Source organism: Hetaerina americana, unplaced genomic scaffold, assembly GCF_022747635.1.
Source record: "Hetaerina americana unplaced genomic scaffold, ioHetAmer1.1.p SCAF_2, whole genome shotgun sequence".
NCBI classification, from domain to species: Eukaryota; Metazoa; Arthropoda; class Insecta; order Odonata; family Calopterygidae; genus Hetaerina; species Hetaerina americana.
The window spans coordinates 30,204,996-30,219,008 of NW_027286763.1; positions in this window are offsets into that span (position 1 = coordinate 30,204,996).

Consider the following 14,013-nt stretch of genomic DNA (forward strand, 5'->3'; position numbering starts at 1 on the left):
CCTTCCCTCCAACATGCCTATTCTTTTCCTATCTCTTCATCGCTTGGGAGAATGGGGAGAGTGAGTGAATTAGGGAGTGAGATGCCAGTCTTCACACTTTGTCAAGTGATATGCCCTATGTTGAAAAGTTGAGGATTTACTCGATAGTCTTAATCAGAATCAAGGTGGGCAATCAAATAATAGTATTTGCGCACGCATACGCATCTAGCCCTGGACCTAGCTGACAACCTACCGCACCCGATGGCTGATCTGCACCGGGAATGGCCCCGTTTCATCATCCACGTCCACATCCACGACCGTTGGAGATGGGGCGGAGGGTGGAGGGAATCCCGGGAGAGTAGGGGAGTGGACTGGCGGAGGAGAGTGGAGTGGAGGGGGAAGAGGGGGAGGACAGCGAAGGGAGAATGGTGGTTGAGGTCATTACGCGGTCAGTTCAGTTTCCGTTTCGGACCCTAAAACCCTTGTTTGTGACCCAAATTTGTGTGTCGCGAGGGTTTCCTGATCGGTAGCGGTAGGCTCTTGGCCCAGAAATTCGGGAGGAATGGCTTGTGTTGGTACCATCTGGGTCGAGAGGTGAATGGGAATTTCGGTTTCATGTCCCGGTTGATGAAAGCGTTTGAGGACCAGTGGAGAGGGTTAGTAAGGTCTGCGAAGTGCAGGAAAGAGGAAAGGTGGGGAAGGGATGGGAAACAGTAGAGAAGCAATCTGTTGCAAGCGTGCATGACGAATAAGAGCACGTACGTGCGCAGTGCGGAGAGGGAAAAAGACACAATGGAAGAATCTTCAATCGCGAAAATACGCTCTCAAGGTACGGTTAGGGTCTTGAGCCATGTTGTCGAAGCAACGCAGGATCTAAAAGTGAACCATACCATAGAAATATGAGCCAATACCACCTTGCGAAATAACCAACGTGTCCCCCCTCAATGGACTTGGAAATAAAAGGCAAATTTTTAAATTTTCGTCATCATATAATTTCTCAGGCAGAAGGTACGATGAATAATATCTCGTTGTATTCAAGCACTCAATGAGAAAAATATAATAAATGAATCACTATTTTAAATCAGTTAAAGCATGGGCATAAACTGTCATTTCTATTTTTAACATATTATATAGTAATTTATGGACGGTTTGGGCAGCAATGAAAATGAACCGAGTTCCATAGGTTTATCATTAAAAATATTATTTTTATGAAGACTGATGCATTACTTTTTTCACCTTCATAAATTGACAAATATCCCTTTAGTCAGCTATATCATTTCTTATTCACTATTTCACATATTATCCGACAGCCAATGAACTAACTGTATCAACGTCATTGAGATATAATTAATTACTTTTGCTAGAGGGCTTCATGAATTTTAAATAGTAAATTTGTTAAGTTCTCTCACCCAAAAGATCAACGAATTTTTTTTTTCATCTTTAGCGAGGAAAGAAATCATTAAATTCATGTGAAAAATTTTTTCTTTAAAATTTTATTTAAATCCTTAATCATTACCTGGGAGTATCGTAATTTTCTGCATACACTAAAAATCCAAATGATGGGAAAAGGCAATGATGGCTGTAAGATCATCCTTAGCCGTAATCTTACAGCTATCGGAGTCTATGCTCATTATCAGGTTTTATGCTTATTAAAAGGTTACACCAGCTCACCATCCCTTGTTATTTACGGATACTCATTTGACTTTCAAGCCATAAAACTTTCTGATTAATAACATCTTAAGTTTTATCTATCCACGTATAATTTTCGAGAAGACAAAATATAATCATGAACTTTAAGAGACGCTTATGCGTATTGTAATGAAACGTTAATAGCATGATTTAACGCGAAAACAGAAAATATAGAGAAAACTCTGCTGGATTTGCGATAGGATCAATTTCAAGGCAAACATTTATGACTATGAAACTATTCCAAATATATTAAATATTTCCACGTTATTAAGAAGTAAAAAATAACGAGATAAATATTACATATTTTTTTAAAGGATCTGTTTGACCTACAATATCTTTCAAGTCTATTCCCCCCCAGCGAAAGCATGCCAAAGTAAAATAAAAGGTGCATATTACCTGCAAGGCAATGCAGAGGGTAATCATCATTGAACATCGAACGATGCACGCAACGTCCCGTTTCCTTCGTCAACCCAATAGTGGTAATAGCAATCGCTATTGGAATCCATTCTTTCTCTTATACCACAAGAAAGTAAGGCTAGCAGCAGTGCCAAGGGCAACACAGATCACAGTGGAAACGCCTTGGAGAGAAAAGTTTGGTTTTATTTTTGTCCTCAAAATTTTCTTTAATTGGATACGATTAAGATTAAACATCATTGAGACTATACTCATTATAAGCTTTCCCACAATTATGAATCATAAATTTTATCTTAGTCAATGAAGGCAGATTGGTTTTCTTTTACAGTGTATCATTTAATTTGATATCATCGTAGATTAATTTGTGCCAGCTCACCAAGCCTTTTTGTTCCCTTCTATTCCTTTATACACATCTTCACTCAGGTGCCTCTTTCTTCTTTTCTTTGGCATCTTTCATCATCTGCTCCTCATAATTTGCGACTTTTTCTCTTATAATATAGTTTTTGATGAGACAAGTTAACTTCTTCCCACACTAAAAAATCTAATGACCTATTCATTGAACTTCATTTTTTTTATATGTATAATCCTTTGAAAGTCCCACAAATCCAATCGCTATCACTTAGTTTGCCAAATTTCTGTCTCCGTCGTATTATACATTAGGACTGTCACAAGAAGGAGGCTAGGAGTCACGAATTTATAATTGTGCTAGAATTAGTCAGAGTTGGTTCATAGAGAAATTAGGGGTTTATTACAAAAAAGTGCAAGTCAGAAGAAGGTCAAATACAATTTTTCTGAATTTACTTGCTTTATTTTTCTTCTACTGATACAAACCTCCGAGTATTTCTACTTTGACTTCAAGCATTCCTGAAAACATTCTGTTTTGATTTGTTTTCTCATTCCTGTCCAAGGGCTGAGCGCCAGCACTCTCCCATGGCACAAAGCTTGGATCATTTCCATCGACACACGAAAGGGAGCGTCCGTTATTTACGTGAAGCTCTCTGGAACAAATCGGAATTCCCCTTATTCTCTTCCCCCCCACCCAAGCTTCATGAAATTCTCCCGACCCACCTCACTTGTTCCACGTGACTTTTTCCTCAGAGTCAGTTTATCGTGAATGTGCCCACATGCTTTGCAGACTGGTCTCTCAGGTTTTTCTACTTGTTGGGGATAATAGAAGGGATTTCTCTCAACACGGTGTAGCCTTCGGTGGCCTCTATTCTCGTTGAAGTTAATATATTCAGTTTAAACCATATTTTGACTCCATTTTAAGCTGATGAATTTTTATGTGTAATATCTAGATGTAATCAAGAGGTCACATCTACACTCTGGATCCCCCCGAATGGGAACGCTACGAGTAATGGGCGCTCCCAGAAGCATTCGATAAGACGTCACTAGTATTCGAGCGCCCAGGACAGGGAGCAACTTGCTCGCGGCGGCCGTCCGCCTTGGTTTGTTTGACGGATGAGAGCGCGATCGCGATTGTGGAATGACGGCCGGACTCGTCTTTTGTGAGAGGCAAAAATAGTGCGGCGGGGTGGACGGTTGGTGTAATTACATGGAGGTGTGTGTGTATGTGGACATTCCGTCGGAGCGAGAAGGGATGGGGGGAGGAGTAGGCGATGGGGGAAGAAGAGAAGCAGAATTATAGGGAGGGGGGGGAGGGCTTTCTTAGTGGGTCAGAGGAATCCTCCCACCCTCCCGCCTTCCCACAACCATCTTCCCCGCCGTCTCGTCTCGCCTTTCGCCCTTTCCCCGCCATCCGAAGGAGTCTTCTTGAATAAGAAGGCCAAACAGTGAGACGATTTTCATTTCTTCAACTTTTTCTCCGTTTACGAACAGAAATTCTCGATGCAGCGGACTGTGGCATTTTTTTCCACGCGCGCGTCTGGAGCGAAGAGCGTTTGTTTGGGTGGTCTCGAGGACGCAGTAGCGAGGAAGTCCGGGTACTAGAAAGGGGAGGGGGGTGCGACCTGGGGAAGGGACCGCCGACACCCCAGATGAGACGTCAACGAATCATCACGTACAGCGAATTTTCAACAATAATATGCCGAAGTTTATGACTTTTTTCGCCCATGTAATGATTGATGCACCAAGACCTTATCGTTAAAAGACTATTTTAGTTAATATAAAGTTGCCGTCGTGCTTAATATCATACTAAATTATTCAGTATAAGAACCTATACTTGCACTCGAGAACAGAAAAAAGGACTTTTTAAAACTGTACTCCATTCCAAAAACATCCATGATCCGTATTCATGGATATTTCGCTCTTTGTAAATATTAACTGTCATTAGGATGCTTCAAACGAGTAATCTTTTTGATTCTAATTTCCTGAATGAAAAGAGCCGAATAAAATCATCAAATATCAATCGTCACATCAACATTGGTGCTTCTATATATGGTTCTTCCAATTTCAATCTAGAAGGTTGTAGGAATAAACCACCGATAACACCATCCATTTGAACGGAAACTAACTCCAAAGTTCATTTTTAATAAGTATGCAACCGTTCGAAAAACAATGTTAGCATATCGATACTCCAAATTCCAAGCAAGGGACAGACCAGCTGGAGGTAGAAAATGCAAGCCCTGGTCCATAGTAAATTGCGTCGAGTATAAGTAGTAAAATATTTTAGACTTGCAGGAATCATGTTCAGCGACAGGGTTGAAATGGAATAGATAATTTTGCTTATAGAAATAATTATCTAAACTTGTACTTATGCGAAAGACAACTGTATTTTATAAATTCATAAGCTGGAGGTCGGTGGAAAGGTGAAGAAGATGATGGTTGTGTGTGCCCGATATGCCATGACATTAGACTATTATTTCAAAACTTTACGGTCGATTTTGAGATAGAATCGGTTTAAACGGCTGCCTATAAGAGGAGAAAAACAGCAGGCAGCTTTGAGGTGAGAACCCGGACTCCAGTACATAATTTGATGCTTTTGAGGCATTTGGAACACCTAGTCTAAATCAAGCGAAGTAAAAGCCAAAAGGCACTCCCTCCGCACAAATACTGATTCACCTCTTCAACCCTCTCCTTATAATACACTACGTGTACATCCTAAAATGACTCCCTCCCCCCTCTTTCACCCTGAAAACTCATTCTCCAACGAACTGCGGGCTTTCGCCGTGTTATATACATACTCGCATGTGGAGTTACAGGCAAATATTTCAGTCCATCCTTCAGATTATAAAATACTAGAATTTCTCCATTATCATTCAGCTAACCGGCCGACACAATACAAACATTCTATCTACTGACTTTCTCGTCCGCCTAGAAGAATTAGTATAGACAAAAAACCTCTTGATATTAAATGAAAAATTTTCCTGCAGTTAAAAAGTACCGTGTAAGAACCTTCCTCAAACAAATATTTTCATGAGCCCTCTGAAAAATACGATCCTCCGAAACCAAAATTTCAAATCTCTCTTTTGAGTCCGTTGACGTTATCTTCCTTCTTTGGTCCTACGGATAAGAAAAAATATCCTACATTATTGAAAGTTTCAATTTTCCTTTCACACATTCTTCCTCGGATCACTCTATGACGTCTCAGATATTGACACACGCATCCAAAATAATACATTCAGCAATTACTTTCTTAAAGGATCAATGAACCACGGAGAACATTTTCATTTTCGCAATTTTTATCCATCTCAAATTAAACGCTCGATAAAAGGTTTTGTCTCCGTTTGAGGCCACCGTTTATGCAATAGCGCCCTTCCTACGGCAATGCACAATCATCCTCCACCACTTCTTTGGCAAATGCGCGCACCTCGACATTTTCCTTAAGAGAAAAATTCTATCCCAACCACCACCTCAAAATGCATTCCTCCTACCAATACACACCGCCCTTATATATAGTCCTAATCCTCATCACCAGCAATTTTCCCGGTACACAAAAAATCCGACAGATCCTGAAGAACATTTACCTCACAATATAAAGCGATGAATACGCATCCCTCCTCCTACTAGCATGGCCCTCCGTTTATTTCAAACGTTCTGCAAATTTTCGCTAAAAATAAAAATCCGCAAGAACCCTATTTCGTTCCGCTGTCCCGTCTTTAATATTCCTCAATTTGCCACCGCCAAAGGTGTAGATGCTGCCCCTAATTACTGCTACAAAGTTTCTTTTCCCAAAAAAACCTAGCCGAACTACGCTTCCAAAAATATCATATAGTATATCGCCTGCCTTATAATTCATGCCTTTTTTTACATAGGGGAATGCACCAATACTCCTTATTAATAATCCCGTTACTCCCCACAATCTTTCACAAGCCTTGATCTCCCAGTTCTAAACACACCACTTCTGGGAAGCATATTGTTCGATAATTGCTTTACCGTAACAACGAAAGAAATTCTATCATAATTATCAGGCAGTATTAAGACGAGAACCCGTGGGTTGGCACACACTTGGCTGCTTTTGAAGAACTTGAATTGGCCGTTTTGACCAAGATTACTACGCACCAATAGCCAATATTCTCTTACTACGGCCAATGAGACTCCCCTAATCTCTCTCTGTAATTGTTTCTATCTTAAACGGACCATCTCCCACCTTCTCTCCGAGAATTTCGTTCTATACCTCCAAAGATGGTGACCTAACCGCCGAAACGTTAAATATCTTTGTCGTCTTTTTTCATGTCTAAGTTTGAATTATGTCTATATCAAATGTCCCCTACCTATGGAATAAAATCTTAACATGATGGAGGGGCATTCCGATTACCTCTAGAGCAGTTGTAGCGGGAGCAATGATAGTTGTACCTGGCAGTGTTACCCACTCAAGATTGGTAGAGGGATAGAAACCACACAAAAGGTTGTCCGCGCAGCATCTCTTCTTCAGGGAAGCAGCTTTAAAGGCGTCTTATCCCAGTGGGGTGGTCATTGAGTGATGGTGCCACGTTAAAAACACTATTCAGGAAGTAACCGGGATGACACTTTATTTATTCATCCTAAGAATCTCCATAACTCTCATAAGCACTATAAATTGAATAAAGATGAATATCATATGCTATGAATGCTCTTCCTTCCACATTTTCCTAAACCTTTAAGTAGTGTCGCAGGAATTTTGTCCAACCCCACGGCCTTACTTGATTTAATTTCCCTTAATGCCCTTTCTATCTCATCATCGAGCCTACATGGACCTAAGCTATCTTCATCTACGTCATATTCTCTTTCCAAGCCTAACCTTGCTGGCCTAAGTTTTTTACCATATAGTTTTTCTACTAACCCCTTCCAAATTTCTTGGGCATTACCTGTTTCAGCATTAATTTTACCCTACTTGTCTCTAACCGAGTACTCAGATTTTCCCTTTTAACTTCCCGACAATAGTTTTAACCTCCTTGTATAGCGCACCAATTTCACCCTTCCTACGCAAACTTTCCATATCCTCGCACTGCTTCTACCATTACGCTTTATTTGCTCTATTTCTCACCTGCCTCAGACAATTATTGAACTCTATTTACTTCCGTCTACTTAACTCTGAGTTTATATTCTTCCATTTCCTTCTACCGTCTATCTTTTTTATAATCTTATACATAATCCATGGTTTCCTGGTCATTGTCCTTAACTGCTCCTATAGTTTATTATATAGCTTTTGATATCCCGTTTTTGATATATTCCCATTTTTTCTCTGTAGTACCCAGCTGCCTTGCCTCACTCATGATACTCAGTCCTATTCCATCCAGGTAATGCGTTCAAAAATGCTTCTACGTTAACTTTCCTAAACCACCTTTCCTGTTTTATCTTTTTTTAATTGAACGTTAGACTTCATAATTACTAAATTGTGACTCGAGACCACATCCACTCTCAGGAAACTTCGTTTTGTACATACACAAAATCTTCGAATGTGACCTCTTTCAGAGTTTCAACACCCTGGATAAAATTCTGTGGTTATAGAGTATTAATAAACTTGTGTCTTAAATAACATACTCGCAACGGCATGCCCTGAAAATGACAGATATTAATGAAAAATTTCCCGTAATTATATCTACTTAAGTGACATTTAAATTGAACCTTTTTTTAGTGTCGTTTAGCTAAATTATTACAAAATTTTCTTAAGTATTACAGACTAAATGAATGCATTTTCCTTGATAGTCACTCTTAGATTTGCTTTTTCAAAACAATTAATAATTTAAAAATGAAAATAATATTAGATCAGCAATTTTTATAAGCAAAAAAGTGCAATTAACTTGAAGAGGGTTTCACAAAAAAATTGTCCCGAATAAATATTTTCAATCCTTAGCGTTATATTTAAGATTATAAAATGAAATAAAGCACAAGATGATTTTTCAATAATCTCAAATCATAATTTCTTTTAAAATGTCAACGGAACATTAATTATTCTTATCCTGCCAGTGATGACTGTGGTGCTTGAGAATACGTGAGGATATTTTTGCAAAGTGGATTTTTACAGCTTTAAGAATCGTAATTTGTTCATCATCAGATTGAGTCCAAGTCAGAACGCATCTGGGGAAGGTTATTGATACAATGTAGAATACCTATGTACACACAATTGAAAAATAAAAATGAACACTATCATCAAAATCATATAGTATAATGGAAAAATAAATGCTTATAAGTAATACCAGGGTAAATATGTTATCAGCAATAATTACAAACTTATTTTGTGGAAAACACTCGAATGTAGGTACTTCGTTTAGTAGGCATATAGGACTCATGTATCCGTAAAAGGCCAGGCAAATTGCATCCATTTACATTATCTTAACTTTTAATGAATTATGACCGGTAAAAATTACAATAAATTACATTAATTTTCTCTCCACGCTCGAGTGAATGCATCCCAGATTACAATAGGTCACCTAATTTGAGTGAGATAATGTTTTCATCAATAATTGAGCCTCTAAATCGAGCCGAGAAAATCAAAAAAATAATAAATTTTAAAGCGCATCACTTAAGCTAGATTAATTTAAGACGAAATCTAATTTTATGCCACCCTTAATCAAACTTTTAATTACAAATCTCTTTTTGACCGATGGATAGTTTTTTTTGGAATCAAACCCAAAGTCTAACAAGTTCCGTTCGAGCCACCTTCTTAGCGGTTATGCTACTCCATCCGGCATATCACAGCCGAAATTACAACCCCCCCCCCGCACAGGCAATTTTCCTACAAACTCCCAAATCCCTCTACTTCCCGTCGACCCTCCCCGCGCCTCTCCTCGACGCCTCCCCCCTTCCGAAATCCAAGTCCCACCTTATTCAATGCCATTCCCAGCGGGTGAAGGAGGAGGGGGGAACTGTAGCTATCGCGGAAACGAGACCTCTCCCGCCACTATGGCCGAATTCCAGCGGCGAGTGACTCCCCCCTCCCTCCCCCGTCACCCATTGGACCCGTGGTCCTGCCATCCGGAGGGCGCGAATAAACCAAGCCAAGGGACCAATCATCTATTTCCCTCCTCTCTCTCCTGCTCCATCTCTAACGATGTAGGGAGGCCCGGTGGGTCCGGCCGCTAGAGCCTCCCCTCCTATTTCCCCTACATAGAGCCCAAAGACCTACATCTTCAATTTGCTAGTTATTGGATGAGCCTGGAATTCCATCTGAAAACAAGATCGCAGAAGGCGAAAAAAATACAAACTTTCTACCAGTGGAACTGAGACATTTCCCCTATGAAAATGCTTGGTTGATGTCTGAGTAAATGTTTGCCCTTCTAATGGTTTGAATGCTTCATGGGGAGAATCGGATGGTAGGGAAAGTGTCACCTAAAATGATGGATCAACGCATTGAGCTGAGATATTAAGAGCTTCCATATTACTTTTCAAACTTCTCGAATACCCCAGAAAAGTTTGCACTATTGATTTTATACTGAAGTTACCTATTACTTTGGAAGATACCAATGTAACAGAAATATGTCGAACTTTCCTACCAACTAGAAATTAAAAGAAAACACTTTTTTGCTTTCATCTTTGACATGATGAACAAAAACGATGAAGCTTCGATTGGATTGAAAAATATTATGAAAATCATAAAAAATTATGAAAGCGGATAAGGTGAAAAAATTGGGATTGTATGCATGCATGGCTGGTTACCTAATACGCCCCGCCACACGCCCTTGCGGTGACTTGCGAGGCATGATGTAGATGTAGATGACAACTGTAGAGGAAAGATCGGTAGGCCTTAAAAATGACATTGCAAGAACTGCAAAGAAAAAAATAGGCATGGAACGCATGACGAGCATTCATGAATCACAGGACAGATATTTGAGGTGATTAGGAGGATTGAATAGAACATGGATGAATATTAGCACGGATATGGAAAGAACTTAATATTAAACGCCGAAACAATTTATGCGGAGTAAAATTTTCGAGAAGAGTAGTCAAATGATGCAGGGCATTTATTTACCAGAGCCAATACAGACGGGTAAAGGTAGGAAGACTAAGCAGAAAACCTCTTACGTGAAAACAAGAGGTCCTTTAGTTTATTCATGGGAAGGGCATGGATCACGGACGACGATCACTACCATCGAGTACTAGATTGCGAGATCGAAAATGCATCACGGGAAACGAAAGCAGATCGTGCAGCGTAGGAAAAGATTATATTCCCACAGAATTACTTAGGAGTTTACACACAAATGAAAGGAAGAATCTGCTACATTAAGGCTCTTTCAAAAATTTACAAGAAAGGGTTTGGCTCTAAATTCTAAAAAAAATCTAAAAAAAAGTAGAGATGCCGCTAGTGATAACTCTTGTGTCATCAGTTTGATTCCAGTAGTGAAAAAAATGGAACTTAGTGATTATCATTTTTAGGCCAACTATAAACGCAAGCAACTCGGCGGGGGTCCATTTACTATAGATGGAAAGTAAATATAAATAGAATATCATTAGAAATGCATATGGAATATAATCTATGTTTGATGTGCTTTTTATTCAATATCAAGATGGCACTTGAAGCAATGTAATACAAATATATTAGGATATTGCTTATCAAAAGTATACTACATTCGTGATAAGTTCCTCGCATTGTTGCAAATATTTATACATAATTCATTAGTAGGCTTTAGACTAGATTATTACATTATGATACGAGGAGGGACATATTATAAATCATTAACCCTGCAATAATAACACCGGAGAAGTAATTAGGATGGTTCATAAGAGTAATCTTCAAGAGTATTATGTTTTATATTATTTTTAAACCTTAAAGATATATCTCTAAGACATATGTAGACATTAAACGTCTTGAAACCATTTTATTCAAGAATTTGCATCATTCCGGAAGTTTCAGAGGATGATCCTGGTTGTAAGTTAAACGGTAAGTACAATATTCTCAAGCCAAAACTCACATTGAATAAGAAATCATATTTGTACATTAGACCAAAATTTTACAACATAATACAGTGCTACTTTAAAAAAACCAAGAAAGAGGAACAGTTTACTAAAAATGGTAAAGGAATGGATCCTTGCCGATAATAATATTGATATTATAATCTTGAATGATCACTTTAGTTTAGACCATGTATTTAGTTTAGTGTATTTAGTTTAGACCGTGTATTTTGAACATCATATTTTAAATATCTTTTACGAAATGCAGTAAGCCAAATTATATACATTACCATTTTTATCGTGACTTATCTACGTATATTTGATAATGATATTTTCCATCTTAAAAATGAGGTCCTGTGACAGAGTCTTGAACGCTCTATTAGGTTGTAATGTAAGCAGAATATATTAAAGTTATTTGTAAATTCACCATAATATTATGGCATTTGTATTTATATGTAATGTATAAATTTATTCCCAGGGATAATTGACTGAATGCTTAGGCGGCCGCCTTCTCACAGGGTTGAGACCGTTGAGGCAAATATAGTTTTAAATTGAGTAATTTACATTGCATTTGGGTAAAAGGAATACAACTACATTTATTGCTGTCAATATGTTAGAGGTAGGAACTAAGCTCATGAAACTACTTTAGAAAAAAGTTACTGAAGGATGATGGGCAGTCGGACAGTAGCCACTATTTTTGGCCTATGTACATGTACGAGTATATATGAACCAGATGGCACAATTACGGCTAAAAGGTGACTTTCCTTCGCCATGATATCCTTTCAAACGTTGGTTCAAAACTTCAGTTAAAGCCATTTATTACTCAATTTGAGCACATTTAATAATGCCTTCGTTTTCATCGTAAACCGCTCAATGTCAGTAGAAAACTAGCCTCAATATTAGGGAATACTGAGATACATTCACTCCGAAGTGCCACAACACTTCCTCCAAAGGTTTTAATACAACGCGGCAATCATGCATGTGCATATTTTTTCTTCAAATGGCATGGCATGCAATGTCAATTTCTGCGGAATACACTTACAAATAAAGCGTCACATTCTTTTCTGGTCCAGTTTACATCTGAGTAAACAACTATAATTGCATTGTATTGCTTTCTTTAACTTCCAACCTCATTATGAAGTGTGGCACGGTCAGGAGCAGAGACCTCCACCTCTCAACGGTAGAAAATGAGAGCATCCTTGGCGTGGGGCAGGTCACATGTACTGTCAATATCGGGGAATGAGATGAGGTTCACTCCCGCAGGTGATCCACGCGGCTCTTCAATCGACGGACAAAGCGACTCATGCGGCAAGGGTGGGTCGTAGATGGGGCGAAGGGAAGCGCTGGGGGGGTCAATGAGGGGCTCGTGCCTATTCCCAGGGCATCAACCACCCGCACTGCCCGCGTTCCCGGGAAGAAACGCTCAGCATTGCTCTCCGTGGGAATGGTCGCGGTCGCCAGTTGCCTGGGAAACGAATGAATCTCCCCACCTATCATTATAGAGGGGCTCTTCTCCCAAAGGGTTGCTGGTGAGGTGCGTGCTTCTTTCTGGCCGATTACCGGCAAATTGCCATTAGTGGATTGGTCCATTTTTTGCGAAGTCTCAGGCTCGAACTGTAGGCAAAAAAAACGCTGTACAGGTTACGTAAGTAAGACTGATTAAAAATCCACGTTAAAGACTGAACACTTTTTGTCGGCCTTGATTAGCAATGTTAAGCTATTTTAATTGGTATTGTATGACAATAGTTATCAAAGTGTACCCTTAAGTCACAAAAATACTATGCTCTGAACAGAGTATAGATGCCTTGAAGGACAAGTTACATAAAATGGAAAACTGAATGAGGTCATAAAAGAAAGGTTCATTCAAGCTAAAAGAGCAATTGCTCTTTTGAAGAGTTCACAGTGAAGCCAGTTCATCTCCTAAGAAAACAAACAGAATTTAAAATAAAACCATAAAAAACTCTTTAACGTTTTGCTGAACGGTATGGCCAATAGTTTAAAATCCAAAATATTATTATTAACTACAGAGATGGACTTTTGCAAAAGCTCAGCTGGGAAATCAAAAAGGATAAGGATCGAAAGAATTACGAATATTATTAAGCTAATTAATACCATAGCAGATGACATTAAAAACACATCAATAAAAGTTTTATAGACACGTGCAACGGATGGAAGATGAGAGATATACATGTACATAGCGAATATCGGCGTGGTATCTAAAATGAAAACGAAGGATTGATAGATAAATAAAAACGTGAATAGAAGTTATAAAAAGGAGATAACAGAGAGAGAGAGGATTAGAGGTCATCCGGAAAGTAGTACCCGTTCGTGCCGCATGAAGTGCTGACGACGCGAGTAGCCGCTGGACGAGGTCAGGTAGCTTCAGTGGCTTGTCTGCCTTCTCTGAGCCAAGTTGCGTGACGCTAGCATTGCCTGTGTTGTTTCTGTGATTGTTTACAATGTTTAAAAAATTGAGAACGCCGCCAGTTGTGAAGTGAGGGCAGTGATTAAATTCCTCAATGCAAGAAACGTTCGCCCATGTGATATTCATCGCCAATTAAAGGAGGTGTATGGAGACAATGTAATGGACGAGTCGTCTGTTCGGCGGTGGTGTCGCACGGAAGTGCCGAATAGTACAATACACAGTAACACACAATATAG